The sequence below is a fragment of the Sorex araneus genome, chromosome 1 (assembly GCF_027595985.1).
Source record: "Sorex araneus isolate mSorAra2 chromosome 1, mSorAra2.pri, whole genome shotgun sequence".
In the NCBI taxonomy this organism is placed as follows: domain Eukaryota; kingdom Metazoa; phylum Chordata; class Mammalia; order Eulipotyphla; family Soricidae; genus Sorex; species Sorex araneus.
In genome coordinates, this window is record NC_073302.1 from 290,585,980 (window position 1) to 290,603,524 (window position 17,545).

The following is a 17,545-nucleotide window of genomic DNA, read 5'->3' on the forward strand; positions in this document are numbered from 1 at the left end:
GCATTTCAACCGTGTATGAGACCGTTTATCAAGGTCTCTGTTTAGCTATTTGGAAAAAAGAAAAGTTTATCCATGTTCCTTTCATGTGTCAAAGTAAATGTGTTAATCAGTGACAGGACATAAAAACAAACTCGGGCGGGTAAAGGTCTTGCATGTGGTTGATGGGGTTCAATCCCCAGCACCCCATGTGGTCCCCTGAGCCCACTGGGTGGGATCCCTGAGTTCAGACCCAGGGGCAAGCCTTGAGCACAGCCTGGTGTGTTCCAAAACTGAAACCAAAACAACCCTCCACACCAAACTGTTGAAGTATTAAAATATGGATTTTAAAAAAGAAAAGCTTAAATGAAGACCATTTCGAGACCGTTGAAAAACCCCATGAAGTTTATATATTAAAAAAGTACCCAACAAACATGGATCATTCTGACATGGAAAATTAAGAACTTTCTGCAAAAAAAGAAAAATCATATCAGAAACCAAAAGACATTTATTACAGAAGAGCCAAGGGCTATTTTCCATAACATATAAAAATGGGGGGACTTCTGGCCCCTACACACAAGACTCATCTTCCCCTGCTGCGCCCCATCCAACATCTAGGGGGTCGTGAACTGACAAGAAAGGACAAATAATCCAATATCCAAGATGGGAGCTGGGGCTGGCGAGATAGAACAGCGGGGAGGGCGTTTGCCTTGCACACCGCTGGCCCGGGTTCAATTCCCGGCCCTGACCACAGCCGGGTGTACCCCCACCCCCACAGAAAAAATGGGGGGTTGGCTCCCAGGGCCACGGTCCCGGTCTGACCCTGATGCCACAGGCCTCCTGAGCGCTGCCAGAGGCACCCGAGAGGTGCGGTGTGGCCTCTACACCAGGACAGAGGACCGAAGGACATGAAAGCAAGTGCCTGGGTCCAGAAAGGCTCATGAAAAAACAAGAACAAAACACAAATGAGATGTCGTTTCACCTTGAAGAGTGACAAGTGCGAAAATGTGAAGTCAGCAGGGCCGGGACAGGGGATGGTGGCATGAGGCAACCAACTCATCACAGGCAACATGGCCCAGGGTCTGCAGGGGGGCTGTCAAATGGCTGGGACGGGGACAGTGTCCCTCTGCCTCCCTCTCCCTCTTCCTCTCTCTCTCCCTCTCTCTCCCCCTCCCTCTCTCTCTCTCTCTCCCTCTCTCTCCCCCTCCCTCTCTCTCTCTCTCTCTCTCGCTCGCTCCCTCTCTCCTTCCCTCTCTCCCTCTCTCCCCCTACCCCTCTCTCTCCATCCCTCCCTCCATCTCTCCCCCTACCTCTCTCTCCCCCTACCCCTCTCTCTCTCCATCCCTCCCTCCCTCTCTCCCCCTACCCCTCTCTCTCCCTCCCTCCCTCTCCCTCTCTCTCCCCCTCCATCCCTCTCTCCCCCCTCTTCCTCTCTCTCTCCCTCCCTCCCTCTCTCCCTCTCTCCGCCTCTCTCTGTCTCTCTGCTTCTCTGCCCCTCTCTCCCCCCTCCCTCTCTCTTCCCCTCTCTCCCTCTCTCTCTCCCTCTCTCTCTCCCTCTCTCTCTCCCTCTCTCTCTCTACCTCCCTCTCTCTCTTCTCCTCTCTGTTCCCTCACCACCCCATTCCCCTTCCTACATGAGAACCTTCTAGAACCCTTCTTGTGTGCTCAAAGTTTGGTGACCTCCTGTGTCTGCTCTATGTCAGATGCTTCCTATGCAACTCAGGGCCTGCTGGTCCCCTGAAAGGGCAGCAGCTCTGAGGCAGGGCTTTCTGGGCGCCTCACTCCGGGGTGGGAGCCTGGGGCTCCCCAGTGAGAGAGGACCCCCTGCTGGGCTGCTGCGATGTGGCCCGAGATCTCACGGTTCCTGACGTTTCCGATGCTTCCCGTCGACTTCACTGGGGGCCTGTTGGAGTTCAGTCATCTTATTCAGCTTTATTTTGTATTTGCTCAATGCATCTGCTTGGGGGTGACACCTGGCAGTGCTCGGGGGCTACTCCCGACTCATGTGCTCCGGGTTGCTGCTGGCAGTGCCGGTGGGGGGGTGGGGGGTCGGGCAGGGAATGCAGCGCCGGAGACCAAACCAGGGTCTTCCGCATTCGAGGTGACCCGCGTGACCCCTGTTATCCCTGCCCTCCCTCAGCCCCAGGTTAGTGTTATTGCTTCAGTTTGGGGCCACCCCAGTGGGGTTCGAGGGCTTTTGCTGATGCCGTGCCCGGGAGTGATGCATGTGGCCTTGCGGGTGTGAGCCAGGGCTGAGGGCACGCGGCTCTCAGGACTTTCCTTCAGTTGCGAGCCCTTGGCAGGGCCTCAGGGCTCAGGCGTCTCCCGGTGCTGCCGCCCCTGTGAGGTGTGGCCTGGACGGGCCCTTCTGGGTCCACTTGAGTGGCCGTCACGGGACTCGGTGCCCCAGGGCAAGAGCCTTATGTTCCCGTGAGCTATTGCGGGCGGCCCCCACCTCTCACTCCTGCAGAGTCCCCCAGAGGACACGCCCACGGACAGAAGCTGGGCGCTGGCAGTCGGCATGGCGGCTGGCATGGGGGTGACGCAGAGGGGGTGCGGCTCTGCCAGCAGGCCGGCCCTCTCCCTGGGAACGCCGACCATGCCAACAGGGTCCCGAACCATGCTTTAGACGGCCCCCTCTTCTGCATCTGAGGTTTCTATGGGGCCTCAGTTTACTTAGGGCCCAAACTGCCCTCCCCAGGAGCGCTGCCCCCCTGCCGGAGACTCTGTGGACGCCGGGCATGGTAGTGAGAGATGGTGCTGGCGGCTGAGAGGTCTTATTTTCTTTTTTTGTCTTTTTGGGCCCCACTGTACTATAGCTCTGGCCCCAGTTGAGACAGTTTTAATGGTGATAGTGGCAGAGAAAGATGGATGGAGAGGGGGTGACGGTGATGTGGGGGTGTTGTCGATGATAGTGGTGATGGTATTGAAGGTGATAGTGATAGTGATAGTGATACTGTTGATGGTGATGGTGTTGGTGATGTGGAGCTGGTGGTGATAATGGTGATGGTATTGATGGTGGCAATGATGGTGGTGATGGTGACGGTGGTGATGGTGGTGATGGTGACAGTGGTGATGGCAGTGATGGTGGTGATGGTGATGGTGGTGATGGTGACGGTGGTGATGGTGGTGAAGATAGTGATGGTGATGGTGGCAGTGATGGTGGTAGTAATGGTGGTGACAGTGGTGATGGTGATGGTAGTGATGGGTTGGTGATGTGGAGTTGGTGGTGATAATGGTGATGGTATTGATGGTGGCAGTGATGGTGGTGATGGTACTGATAGTGATGGTGGTGATGGTGATGGTAGTGATGGGTTGGTGATGTGGAGTTGGTGGTGATAATGGTGATGGTATTGGTGGTGGAGTGATGGTGGTGATGGTGATGGTACTGATAGTGATGGTGGTGGGGGTGATGGTGACGGTATTGGCACTGCTGATGGTGATGATGACGACAGTGGTAGTGATGATGATAATGGTGGTGGTGAAGTGGGTGGAGGTGATGGAATCAGGTGCTGTTGAATAGTGACTCTGGTATAAGTCACTTTATTTCTCTGTGATAAGTGATCACTAGAAATGATTTACCTCACACCATAGAGACTGGCCCACATCCAAAAGAACAAAAGCAACCGCTGTTGGCGCAGATGTGGGGAGAAAGGGACCCTCCTTCACTGCTGGTGGGAATGCCGACTGGCTCAGCCCTTTTGGAAAACAGTATGGGCGACTCTCAAAAAATTAGAACTTGAGCTCCCATTTGACCCAGCAATACCACTGCTGAGAATATATCCCAGAGAGGCAAAAAGGTATAGTCGAAATGACATCTGCACTCATATGTTCATTGCAGCACTGTTTACAATAGCCAGAATCTGGAAAAAAAACCGAGTGCCCGAAAACAAATGACTGGTTAAAGAAACTTTGGTACATCTACACAATGGAATACTATGCTGCTGTTAGAAAAGATGAAGTCATGACCTTTGCATATAAGTGGACCAACATGGAAAGTATCATGCTAAGTGAAATGGGTCGGAAAGAGAGAGACAGACATAGAAAGATTGCGCTCATCTCTGGAATATAAAATAACAGACTAGGAGACTAACACCAAAGAATAGTAGAGATAAGTACCAGGAGGTTGGCTCCACGGCGTGGAAGCCAGCCTTACACGCTGGGGGGAAAAGGCAGCTCAGATAGAGAACGGAACATCAAGTAAAGTGTGGTTGGAGGGCCTGCTTGGGATGGGAGATGCGTGCTGAAAGCAGACTGTAGATCAAACACAATGGCCACTCAATACCTCTATTGCAAACCACAACACCCAAAAGGAGAGAGAGCGAGCAAAAGGGAATGCCCTGAGGTGAGAGGGGATGGGGTGGGGGCTTGGGGATTACTGGGATAATCGGTGGTGGAGAATGGGCACTGGTGGAGGGATGGGTATTTGATCATCGTATAATTGAAATGTAAGCACAAAAGTTTGTAAGTCTGTAACTGTACCTCACGGTGATTCACTAATAAAAAAAATTTTTTTTAATGGGGACTGGAGTGATAGCACAGCGAGTAGGGCGTTTGCCTTGCACGCGGCCGACCCAGGTTCGATTCCCAGCATCCCATATGGTCCCCCGAGCACCACCAGGAGTAATTCCTGAGTGTAGAGCCAGGAGTAACCCCTGTGCATCACTGGGTGTAACCCAAAAAGCCAAAAAAAAAAAAAAAAGGATTTGCAACTAGGAGTTACTGAGAGACTGGTATGTGGCGGGACAGTCACCTCTAAGAGTCAAGAGAGAGGGATGAGAGGGATGGAGGATGCAGAGAAGGCCCCTCTGTGCAGCCCTCTACCCGCCCCCCTCGCCCCCATTTTTTAAAAAAATTTTTTGGGGGGGTCACACCTGGCGATGCACAGGGGTTACTCCTGGCTCTGCACTCAGGAATCACCCCCGGCGGTGCTCAGGGGACCATATGGGATGCTGGGATTTGAACCCGGGTCGGCCGCGTGCAAGGCAAACGCCCTACCCGCTATGCTATCACTCCAGCCTCGCCCCCCATTTTGTCAGCTGCCATGCACAGCTGCCCAGGGTGACCGACATAAATGAATAAAAGGGAAAGTTACAAATGACGTCACTCCTCAAGTCAGATTGGGGTCCTCTCCATGGCACCTCGAGGGTCCGAGGGGACGGAAGGAGGGCTGAATCCAGACAGACAGAGAGCTACGCAGGACACACATTCCTTCACAGGGGCTGATCACTAGGGCACAAACCTCCAGGTCAGATCTCTCAGCGGCCGGGCAGGGATTCACAAAGGGCTTCCACTTCGATTAAGTGCAAAACACAGGCTGTCCGTGAGAGCTGGAAGGGAGCCCTGAGCCTCTCCCAGCTGCAGTGCCCCGGCCTGCCCTCACCCCACTCTGTAATCACTTCCCCTGCTGGCAAAAACCCTCTCTTCACTTCCTTGAAAAGTCAGTGTCCCTGGGAACTATTAATAAACCACACCAGAAGTCATGTGTGTATTACGATCCTGTGTGTGTGCTTGAACAGCGAGACAAAACCAATCTATAGAGACAGGAGTTGAAACGCCACAGTACATAGAAAGTGTCTGTTCCCAGGGCCCGGGGCTGTGGCTCTGTGGCAGAACTCGGTCCCGTAAGCTGAAACCCTGGGTTCCATCCCCAGCACCACACAAAAAGAAAAAGTCTTCCAGAAAGTTTGGTGCCTGGGCTGATTCCACGTCTCACAGTCTCTGTGGTTTCTGCCTCCTTCCGTCTTTTTTTTTTTTTTTTTTTTTGCTTTTTGGGTCACACCCAGTGATGCACAGGGGTTACTCCTGGCTTTGCACTCAGGAATTACTCCTGGCGGTGCTTGGGGGACCATATGGGATGCCGGGGATCGAACCCGGGTCGGCCGTGTGCAAGGCAACACCCTACCTGCTGTGCTATCGCTCCAGCCCCTGCCTCCTTCCGTCTTTAGCCATGAGGTCTGTTCCCTGCTGGCTCCCCAGTTGAGAGCCTGAACTGGCAGAAAACACAACAGCTTGGCGCTTTCTAGAACAATAGTGACTTGGCTTTTGGAACCTTCCAGAACCTGCTTTTTTCACTTTTCATATTTGGGGAGTGGGTTTTCCCAAGCAATTGTCAGGGAATCCAGGGGCCCCATCGGTGCCACCCTGAAGGTGCTGGGGGCCTAGGGAGCTGCAGCTGGCAAGGCTCAGAAACCCAGGTTGGGCATATGTGCCCGAGTCTGTCATGCAATGAGGGTATAATAGGTCTGAGAGATGCTGCTTAAGCCAGGGCTCTTCAACTTTCTACAGAAAAGGTTTCGGGACACACGGAGCAATACTCAAGGCTCACCCCTAGTTCTGCACTCAGGGATCACTCAGGGGACCCTACAGGATCCTGGGGATTGAACCAATATTGGCAGGTCAAGGCAAATGCCCTCCCTGCTGTACTATCACTCCAGGCACTCTGCAACCTTTTCACACCCGTGGACAGGCACCTGCGCCTCATCCCAGTGCAGCCGTTGTAACTGCTGCATAAACCCCGGTGGTTTCCAACCTTTCTACCCTGGTGGACCAGCACTGGTCTATGGGCCGGTGATTGAAGACTGAGGGTCTCGGCAAGCGTTCTTACACCTGGCTTTGAAAGATAACGGTGCCTGGCTCTAACCAGAAACCCCAATACACTTGACTAGGGCGAAGTTTAAGTGGTGAGGGTTTGTAACTCTTAAGTTTAAGCCTTTGATGACTTTGAGACCCATTACCCTGATATTGAGGTCTCCAAAATATAGACCACTACCAGGGCTCTCTGGGAACCTGTCAAAATCTGAATAAAGCTCTTAGTCACAATTACCAAGAGTTGGAAACAACGGAAATGCCCACCGACGGGTGAAAGGGTAACAAGGTTATCTACGTACCCAAAGGAATACTATTCAGTGATGAAAAAAAATGAACTCCTGATGAATGCGATAACGTGGCTGGATCTACAGATTGTTATCTTACATGAGATAAGCTAGGTGGACGAAGACAAAGACTGGATGATTTCACTGATGTATTCCATAGAGAAGAAATGAGCAAACGAATCAGAAAGAAAAGCACACATTTAGACTAGAAGACAGATTCGCGGTGGCTGAAGGAAAGGGAAGTAAGTGGGTGAATCAAATGAATGGAGCCAGCTGTACAGCTGGGTTGGACTTCCTGTGCTAAACTTCGTGTCGTGTATCTATACGTGACTTTAAAATTGCACAGTTAAGACTTGTGTAAAGCAATGGTATCACAAACAAACTGAAAAAGAGATAGAGCTTTCTATTTCTGGAATTTACTCAGTAAGAAATTATCACTGAGGGCTGCAAAGATAGGAAAGCGGGCATGATGCTTACTCTGCATGCAGCTGCCCCAGGTTTGACCCCGGCACCTCTTAGGATCCTCCGAGCACTGCCGGAAGTGATCCCTGAATGCAGAGCCAAGCATCATTGTCTGTGGCCCCCAAACTAGCAACAACAAAAAATACCAGTGTGCTTGTATTTGTTGTCTTGGTTTTTGGTGCTCAGGATTTCCTCCCGGCTCTGAGCTCTGGGACCATCCCTGGTGCTGCTGGGGACCGTATGTGGTGACCCGCTGGACTGTAGCTCCTGGAAGCAGCACTGCAGACACTGCAGACTAATAGAGACGCTTGCCTTGCATGCATTGCACCCCGCTCCCCATGTGCCCACTCCCCCCACCCCGCGCATGGCCAGGCGTGATCCCTGGGTACAGAGCCAGGACTAAGTCCTGAGCACCTCTGCGTGTGCCACCGCTCCCCAGGAGGCATTTTTTTTCTAATAAAATGGAATTCTAGGAGGGGCCAATATGCTAATCAATGGCTTATGTGGAAGCTGGGTTAGATGCCTGGCACCACAGGGCCCCCAGAGCAACCACAGGACCTGCCCCCAGCACGCCAGGTATGTCCCCACCCCCGGCCACGCCCCCCACAGCCAGCTCGAACCCCCATTCCAGACAGGCAGAAAGAAAAATCTGGGCCCGGGGTCTGTCAATGCATTTGAAGGTCATTCTCCTGATCGGGAGCCGCTGATCAGGTGGGGCGGCGCCCAAGAATTTGCTTGGGTTTTCCTTTCTTCTCTTTTCCTTTTTTTTTTTTTTTTATGGTGGAGACATTTATATTTAGCACTCGCCAGCTGGACGCGGTGGGGCTCGCTGGGAAGCCGCGGTAAGCGAAAAGCGCGCCTTCTCCCCATCACGTCCGATCCGGCAGGAAAGGGGCGTGGAGAGGCCGGCGCAGCTCCCGGCCGGGTGGGTGGGGACAGCGACTTGGGTCCCGCTTAGGTGCCGGCCTCCCGGGAACCCCTTCGTCCAGTTCCGGAAATCTCCAAGGTGACCAAAAAAAAAAAATCTGCAAAGCCGCCCCTCCCCGGGGAGGAGGGCAGAGGTGGGGGTCCCAGTCCCGCGCCGCGGGGGGGCCCTTGCGCCCGGCCGGGGGTGGGGTGGGGGAGGCCGCGGGGAGGGCGGGCACCGCCGTGGGATTCGCCGAGGCGCGGGGTGGGCGCCGGCCGCAGCCCGGGGGGGATTACAGCCCCGGAAGCGGCGCGGGGGGCGGTGCGGGGGCGCGGGGCGTGCTGCCCGCGGCGAGTGGCCGGGCACGGGCGCGGAGGCCGGGCCGGGGGCGCACCTGCCGGCCGTGGGGAGGGGGGGGGGGTGCGCGGGGCGGGGCCACGCCGGCTCCGCCCTCCGCCCGCCCCGCGCCACCTCCGAGGGCCCGGCCGGCGCCCGGCCCGCGGGTATTAATAGCCGAGGCCGCGGTGCCCGCCCGAGCCCAGCCCGGCCGCCGGCGCGCGAGGTAGGAACAATGCGGCGGCGGGGGGCTCGCGGGGGGCTCGCGGGGGGGCGCGGGCAGGTGTGCGGCCCGCGGGGTCCGGCCCGGGGGCCCCCGCCGCGCCCCGGCCCGCGGGGGGGGGAGGCCCGATCGCGGGGCGGCGGGGCGGGGCGCGCCCCCTCTCGCCTCCACCCTCCCCGTGGCGCGCTGCAGGCCCGCGCGGTGACAGCGACCCCGCGCCGCTCCCGCGCCTGGCGCCTGCAGCCCGGGCGGCCCGGGGAAGGGGGTTCCCCCCCTCCGGGGGGCTCTGGGAGCGGGGACGCTGGGGGCGCGGAGGGGAGGGGGAGGGAGGGGGGTGGCCGCCGCGCTGCCCAGTGCCCGGCTCGCCCACGCGCGGCGCTCGCACCCCGTGGAGTGACAAAGACGAACACACCCTCTCCGCCCAAGTTCCATTCGCCGCTCTCTCCGCCGCTGGCCTTTCTGGGGAACAAAGTTGCTTTGCCCGCCCCCCGCAGCTTCCCCCTTTATTTATTGATTTTTTTTAAAGCCAAGGACCCAGATTCCCCCCCACCACCACCACCCCACCCCACCCCACTCCCGCCCGCCCCCCTCTTTGTGGCGAGCATTTCAAAACAACAACTTCGGATGGTGGTTTTATGATTTAAGTTCCGGAAACTTTAGATGTGATCCGGCCAGACCCTGGAGGGAGGGAGTGGGATGTGTGTGTGCGCGTGTGCGTGTGTGTGTGTGTGTGCGCGCGCGCATGCATGCATGCATGCATGCGTACATCTATGCATGCATGCATGTGTGTTTGCGTGTGGCTGGATTTGGAAGCCTGGCCCTTGGAGCTGGGCAGCTGTTGGGGGTGGGGGGCGGGAGTCTCTGCAGTGTCCCCCCTCCCCCGACCCCTCCCCAAAAGGAGCTGGGTGAGGCTCACAAAGAAGCCGGGCCGGCGAGGCGGGGCGAGTTCGCTCCTCATCTGGAACAGGTTAGCTGGCGCGGGCCCCCTGGCTCCGGCCGCGGGGCAGTTTCGTTTTATTGCGCTCGTTACGGCTTTTCTCCTCCGTTTCCCCGGTGGAACTGGCTGCGCAGTTTCCCGCGCCCCCCCTCCCCTCCCCGCCCCCACCCAGCAGGCCGCGGCTCGGAGCGGCTGGGGGCCTGGCCCTGGGGGGAGTGCCTGTGTGTTTGGCACGTGCTGGCTCGCAGGGTGCTCTCCCGGCGGCACCCCTGCATTGTCCGCCCCCCCCCCCGCCCCCCGCAGCACGGCCTTGGGGGTCCGGCAGGAGCAGGGGAGTTGCCTGAAATCTGTCTGATTCGCGGTGGCGTCTGGGCTGGTTCTTCTGAAGTTCGTCTCCTGGGCTTCCAGCCTGCGTCTCCCCTGCGTCTGGGACAGCTGACAGTTTCTCTCAGAACGTGGTTTCAGGCGTGCGGTTCGGGCTCGGCCCACTTGGTATTCCTACAGCATCGTTCTGCAGCAAGGCACCAATCTTGGATGTGGGCCAGGCTCGAGGCACGGCGGGTGCTTGGAGGTCTGGCTAATAGGTCTGTTTCTGGGTAAAATAAATAGATGCCGAGTAGGGCCCAGGTTGGCCTACGGGCCAGGCGTCGGGTGATGTGAGATGCTGTGGCCCAGTCCAGTGGCCTTCTGGGAGCTCCTGGTGTGTGTGTGTGTGTGTGTGTGTGTGTGTGTGTGTGTGTGTGTGTGTGTAATGCTCAGCTGTGCCTTGTAGAATCACAGGTTCCAGGGTTCACCCCGCACCCTGGTCTGGGTGTGGCTTTCCTGAGTTGGGTCCCAACGGGGACTCCTGGCTGGTAGGAGGGTACTGTCCCTTTCCACACGGATGGTCCCCTCCCGGGAGAGAATTTGATTTCTCAGCCCGGAATACAGTACGAATACACTGTAGCCAAATCCGCTGGAAAAGGCTGTGGCGAGGTCCCGCCTGTGGAGTCTGTTGTCTTCAGGGTTCTGATCCCCAGATTGCCAGGCCCTGGGGAAATGTTTATCGCTTGGTTTTGGCGAAAGGAAGCTCTCCCAGGAATCGGCTTTTGTTATTTCATGCGGAAGAGGGGTGCTCTGGATAGTATTCCTTGGGGACCACGCAGAACCTGGGGGTCCTGCGTGCAAATCATGCATGCCAGGCCTTTGAGGCCTTGGCTCAGGGAATGAACGGGGTTTAAAAAAGAATGGTAGTGGGGCTGGAGCGATAGTACAGCGGGTAGGGCGTTTGCCTTGCACGCAGCCAGCCCGGGTTTGATCCCCGGCATCCCATATGGTCCCCCAAGCACCCCCAGGCGTAACTCCTGAGTGCAGAGCCAGGAGGAACCCCTGAGCATTGCCGAGTGTGACCCCCAAAAGAAAAAAAAATGATAGTATTGAAAGGTTAAATGTTTAGAAAGTTGAATTCAGCCTCTAATATGCATGGGTTATAAAAAATGTATAATTTAAGCAGAGAGGACTTGTGATATTGTTACAGAAAATAAAATGCTTCCACCCACCCAAGAGAAGGGCGGGGGGAGGGGGAGATAAGAAGCCTGTTGGGTTATTTCAAGACTCTCCTTGAGTTTCGCTGCATTTTCTGTGGGAGAAAAGGCCGGCTGACATCCGGGGAGCAGGGGGGAAATTGCAGATGTGCTTGACTGATGCTTTCACCCCGGGGCCAACGGGCATTTAAATAAACCCATGGGGCTGGAGAGAGCACAGTGAGGAGGGCATTTGCCTTGCCCGCGGCCGACCCAGGTTCAATCTCTGGCCCCTTGAAGCTGGAGTGAACCCTGAGCACTGAGGAGTGAACAGCCCCAGGAGTGAACCCTGAGCACCCAGCCAGGGGAAAGCATTGTTAGGTGTGTCCCCCCCAAATAAAAAAAATCAAATGACCAAGCCTATATTGTAAGTGACCCCTTTCAGTGCAGACCACTGCCCACTGGCGTTTTTGAGAAACGTTCTGGCCTGTGACACTGAGTGGGGAGAGGCGGGGCTGTGGAACCCCCAAACCCAGCTCCTCCGTCTTGCCTTTTTGGGGTACACAGGTATGTCGGCATTCTGGGGTGCGGCTGGGCTTCCAGGCTCTGGACCGCCTCTCCCTCACTGGGGTCTTTAATGGAAAGTGGGACTGGCCAGGCCTTGTGCAGAATGGGAGTCGCTCCTTGGTTTATTTTTAAAATTAAAAAAAAATTTTTTTTTTTTTTGCTTTTTTGGGTCACACTCGGTGATACTCAGGGATGCTCGGGGGTTACCTCTGGCTCTGCACTCGGGATTTATTCTGGCAGTGCTCGGGGGACCCTATGGAAGGTGGGGATCAAACCCAGGCCCGTTGCTGGGTGCAAGAGCCCTGCCCACTGTACTATCGCTCCAGCCCCTCCTTGGTTTATTTCACTTTCTCTTTTTTTTTGGCCCTGCCCTCTGCTCTCTCTAGATGACTGCTTAACCAGTTCCAAATGTCGGGAAGATCAGAGCTCCCTGGTTTCCCCCCAGTTGACTCGAAATACTGATCCCCACGGTCCTTTCCTGGCAAATGCAGCTTTTGTTTTTAATCAAGAAGCTCCCTGAAAAATCTTTGTTTGAGCGGAGAGACTGGCTTTTTAGTAGGCTGCCATTGCTTTGGGGTAAGCCCCTTAGAAACGTGTGTCCAGGGAAGAGGAGGGACAAACCCAGGCAGGGGCGGTGGACACGGGTGCTTGATACATGTTACCTGGAAGCTCAGACCTTTGGACACTTGTGAGCCCAACCTGGAGACCAGCAGTTGCAAGTGAGGCATGCTCAGTGCGGACTGCGGGCTCCACCCACTTTCTGATTTTAATTGGGATGGAAATTATACACGTATGGCAAGATTGGCAATTAAATTAATGTGGGAACCCATCATTTGCACGGAATTAATTCCATGTGTGAAATTGTCATATTTGTGCATGCATTTTGAGACAAAAGAGCCACAGGGCAAATCAGGCTGCCTGTCGCTCTTAGGATATTCCCAACCCCAAACTCCCTCTCCGCTGACACACAGATGTGGCCCTTGCTATAAAGCAACTTACAAACCTGAAGCATCCAGTGATAGGATGACTTCTCTCTTTTTTTTTTTCTTTTTGGGTCACACCCAGCGATGCTCAGGGGTTACTCCTGGCTTTTCACTCAGGAATTACTCCTGGCGGTGCTTGGGGGACCATATGGGATGCCAGGGATCGAACCCGGGTCGGCCGCGTGCAAGGCAAATGCCCTACCCACTGTGCTATCGCTCCGGCCCCAGGATGACTTCTCTTTTTGTCTTCTTTCGCTTTCTTCCTTTTCTTGTTTTTTTTTTTTTTTTTTTGGTAGTGGTGGTGGTGGGGGGGTTGTGGGTTGTGTCACACTCAGTGGTTTCCTCCTGGCTCTGTACTCAGGGATCAGCCCAGGTGGTGCTTGGGGGACCATATGGGATGCTGGGGATTGAGCCTGGGTGGGTCACGTGCGAGGCAAGCGCCCCACCTGCTATACTGTCTCTCCAGCCCGTTTCACTATTTCCACCCTCTTAACTGTCCATCATAAGCACATATCTAGGGCTTTTGCTTATTGAATGGATAGATAAGCCTATATTTGATGTTCTTTCGAGGTAGTTTTGAAGGGTTGTTTTGTTCTATTTTGAGGGGCCGGGTTGGAAACCAGACCCAGAGCTTCCATCAAAGACTGAGGCTTATATTCTTCTGCTAACCTGTATCCCTAATCTAAAGTTTTTCTTTAATTTAATAAAAACTTTATTTTGGGGGGTGGGAACACACCTGACAGTGCTCAGAGAGCTCCTGGCTCTGTGCTCAGGGAGCCTTTTGCAGTTCCCAGGGATTGAACCTGGGTTGTTTGCATGCAGGGCAAATGCTCACCCCCTGCATAGTCTCTGGGAAATTTGGTAGCACCGATAGATTTCTAGTCCAGGGAATTCAAACATTTTATATTTGATTTTGTTCCCATTTTTTCTAATCAAACTGTTGACCTTTAAAACTTGAGTTTGGGTTTTTGGACTTCCCCTGGGGGTGCTCGGGGCTTCCTGCTCTTGACTCTGTGCTCAGGGATCACTCCTGGCGATGCTTCCGGGGCCCATGTGGGGTCAGGGGTAGACTGAGGACTGGCTACACTCAAGGCAAGTGCTTAGCTAACCCTGTTCACTCTTGTCCCTGATTTGACAATTTGAATGAATCCTGAAAGGTGGGTAACACAGATAGATAGGATCAGTTACAAAAATTAGACTGTTCAAACATGAAGAAAATATAACCGACCTGAAAATCAGCTTCTGTAATCATTTTTCTTGTTTCCCAGTTAGAGCTTTTAAGAATTCTGTTGGTGAGCGGGGCTTGCCGGTAGCCCCAGTGATGGTGTGACCTGCATCTCTGTAGTAGCCGCCTCCACACGCCGTTCTGGGTTCTTGCTTCTCATTTAACTATGTCTCCTGCCTCCAGTGTTGCTGCTACAATGTCAGCTGTCACACGAACTGTCACTTGCAAATTATCTGTCTTTTCTCTCTGACAGTTTTCAAAATCTTTAGGTCTTGATTTCGGTAGTTCTCAATTTCAGTTCTACAGTTCATTTCAATTCAATTCAGTTCCTTCATGTTGTCTAATTCTCATTTCTTTTGCTTTTTTTTTGGGGAGGTCACACCCGGCGATGCACAGGGGTTACTCCTGGCTCTGCACTCAGGAATCACTCCTGGCAGTGCTCAGGGGACCATATGGGATGCTGAGATTTGAACCCGGGTTGGCCGCATGCAAGGCAAACGCCCTACCCGCTGTGCTATCTCTCCAGCCCCTAATTCTCATTTCTTTTGTTTCCCTTACCTTTGTTTTTCTCTTTTTCCTCCTCCTTCCTCCCTTTCTTCCTCCTCAGTCCCCGTGACCCATCTTATACGTTTCCTTTTTCTACTACCCTGAAGCATCTCCGTGTTTGAATTTACTAGAATTTTGTCCATTCACCTCAGATCACTCTGATTGTTTCCTTTTGGACTAAGGGCTGGAGCGATAGTACAGCTGGTTACAAACACTTCTGGACATGTCTTTATTTGCATGTCTTTTTTTTTTTCTTTTTAAATTTTGTGTGGTCAGAGCTTAACCTAGGGATATGGTAAGCCTGATAAGAAACCACTGCCTCTTGTTCCAAATCTTTGCACGCTTTTCTGTTTTCACCAGTGATACGGTTTCTGTGTCCCCACCAACACGTGACATGATCTGTCTTTTTCACTGAGCCACTGAGTGTTGTGGTTTAATTTTCCATTTCCCTGATGGTAGGTGTTATCTTTTCTCAAATGTTTGTGTATGTTCCTTTATAAAATGCCTATTAAGTTTTTCTTTGGCGCTCATGGAGTGCTATAGCTCTTTTGAGTCCCATTGACACTTAACAAGCAACGCACACGCTAACTCATCTTATTTAGCCCTTGCTGGTGTTCTGCGCATGTGCCGGGTGCAGAAATTCAATGGTAGGTGTATATATTATGTCTGTTTTCACCTAGTCCAATCTCTTTCAACCTTTTCAATTTCTTGCCGCATCTTTTGAAGGGTGAAATGTAGTAGCAAAACTAGTTTTGCATGGTGTGATTTATTGAATTTAGTAAATGTCAAAGTATTTGTTCACCTTTAGAAATAGAATGCCTCTTGTATGTTGGGGACTGACCCAACATACTCCAGATAATTGATGGTGGTCGAGCACTTTTGTTCTTTTTTTTGGTTTTGGGGGCCCCACCTGGCTGTGTTCAGGGCTTACTCCGAACTCTCTGCTCAAGGATCACTCCTGACGGAGGTCAGGGAACTTTGTGGGGTGCCAGAGATTGAACCCGGCTTGGCAAGCATCTTACCCCCTGTCCTAGCTCTGTGGCCCCAGTTTTGTTCATTCTGAATTACACCTGACTTGAAAGAATACAAATAAACAAAAGAAGCTTCCCTCTTCTAAGATTCCAAACCGAGTTGTTTTTGTCTTGCAGAAGGATTGTGGGAAGGAAATATTTTTGAAGTTAATTTTTTAAAATGGAATGCTGGCGAGTGGGAATGTGACTGAAGTGGTAGGTGCTGGGTTTGATTTCAGCCCGACACGACCTCCGGACCACTGCCACAGGGCCCTGCTGTCTCCTGTCACCTCTGGGTGTGGTCCCCACATACTAAAAATAGAAGAAAAGGAACGGAGGGTAAAAGCAATGGAACATTCTAAAGTGAGGGGCTGGAGAGCTAATACGGTGGGTAGGGCACGTGCCTTGTGTGCAGTTCAATCCCTGGCACCGCCCCCCAGGGTCCTCTGAGCCTACCAGGACTAATTCCTGAGTGCAGAGCCAGGAGTGAGCCCAGGGCAACACCAGGTGTGGGCCCCAAACAAAAACAAAACAAAAGTTTCTATAATGAGGTGAGTGTAGCAGGCAGGTATGAAAGGACTTTATTTAATTTTTTGTTTTGTTTTGGGTCACACCCAGTGATGACCAGGGGTTTCTCCTGGCTCTGCACTCAGGAATTACCCCTGGCGGTGCTTGGGGGAACCCTATGGGATGTGGGGGATTGAATTCAAGTGGGCAGTGTGTAAGGCAAGCGCCCTTCCTGCTGCCTGTTGATTCAGGCCTGAAAGGACTTGAGTTTCCTTCTTTTGGCAGGAATTTTTTTTTTTTTTTTTTGCTTTTTGGGTCACACTCGGCGATGCACAGGGGTCACTCCTGGCTCATGCACTCAGGAATCACTCCTGGCGGTGCTCAGGGGACCATATGGGATGCTGGGATTCGAACCCGGGTCGGCCTCGTGCAAGGCAAACACCCTACCTGCTGTGCTATCGCTCCAGCCCTTTGGCAGGAATTTTTGTTCTTTGATTTTTTTTATTATTATTTTCTTTTGGAAGGGAGCACAGGGAGTTTTATTATCGATGTGTTCTCGTTTTCTGCACAGAGACCAAATTGTCGGGTCAGAAAGTAAGTTTCCCTGCTTTCCCTCTCCTGCGTCCCTAGAAAGTGCATTAGCATAGTCGGCTCGAATTAAAACGTGTGTAATGGACACTCTGGCACTTGAGGTTCTGGAAGCTGGAGGATGCGCTGGCAGAGGCACCTGTCAGACCCGCCTTGTGGCATGGCGAGTCTGTGTGATGTTGGCGCTGGGGGCGGGGTGGGGGGGAACCTTTGCAGGGCGCCCTCACCGCCTGCCCTGGAGACCTCTGGATGAGAGCAGCTTCCATCATTGCTGAAGCCTCAGCTACAAGGAGGGCGCCCAGGGGCCAGACGGATGGGGCGTGGGGAGGGCCCTTGCCTTGCACCCCACAGGGTCCCGAGCCCTCCAGGAGTGATCCCTGAGAGCAGAGAGCCAGGAGTCAGCCCTGAGCACAGCCGGGGGCGCCGCCCACCCTCCTAGAAAGAAGGGGGCTCCCAGTTTGGGATCTCAGCTCACAGGACCGTCCGTCACCTTGTGTGTTTTCTCTCTCTCTCCCCCGCCGTCGCCAGCATGTCCTTCCCCCTGCTGCACCGGGGCTGGTGGCTGAGCTGTTAATTAGACTGCAGCAGCCTAATTAGGGACTCTGGCTGAGGCCCGAGGCTGCAGTGGGGCGCTGCACTGCGTACTCTCGCACGCTTTTCCGTTGTCACGTCAACCAGGGCACGCTGCTTCTGTCACGGAGCAGAAGCTGCCCAGAGGCACGAGCGTGAGCAACAGTGGCCTTTGAAGAGCGTTTGGGGTGCGATGGAGGTGTGTGTTTGGGTGGGGGGGCTAATCCTGGGCACTCGAAAACTTGGCAGCAGGTGATGGCCGGAACCACAGCAGCCTGGTTGTGACTGGCCTTGGGGACCATCGAGTCGTCACTTTCCCCGCACCCCAGCG

At 53.9% G+C, this 17,545-nt stretch overlaps 1 protein-coding gene across 2 annotated transcripts in view; it reads left to right on the forward strand.

The window, feature by feature from the left end:
- Positions 1 to 8,209: 8,209 nt before the first annotated feature.
- Positions 8,210 to 17,545, forward strand: part of FARP1 (FERM, ARH/RhoGEF and pleckstrin domain protein 1) — a 243,823-nt gene continuing 234,487 nt past the window's right edge. The window contains exon 1 of one of the 2 annotated variants that reach the window (XM_055123652.1): positions 8,210 to 8,319. The gene's annotated coding sequence lies outside the window, so the exon portion shown is untranslated. Of the gene's footprint in view, positions 8,320 to 8,650; positions 8,783 to 17,545 lie in introns of those variants that run through there. The other variant, XM_055123651.1, reaches the window with a different exon arrangement.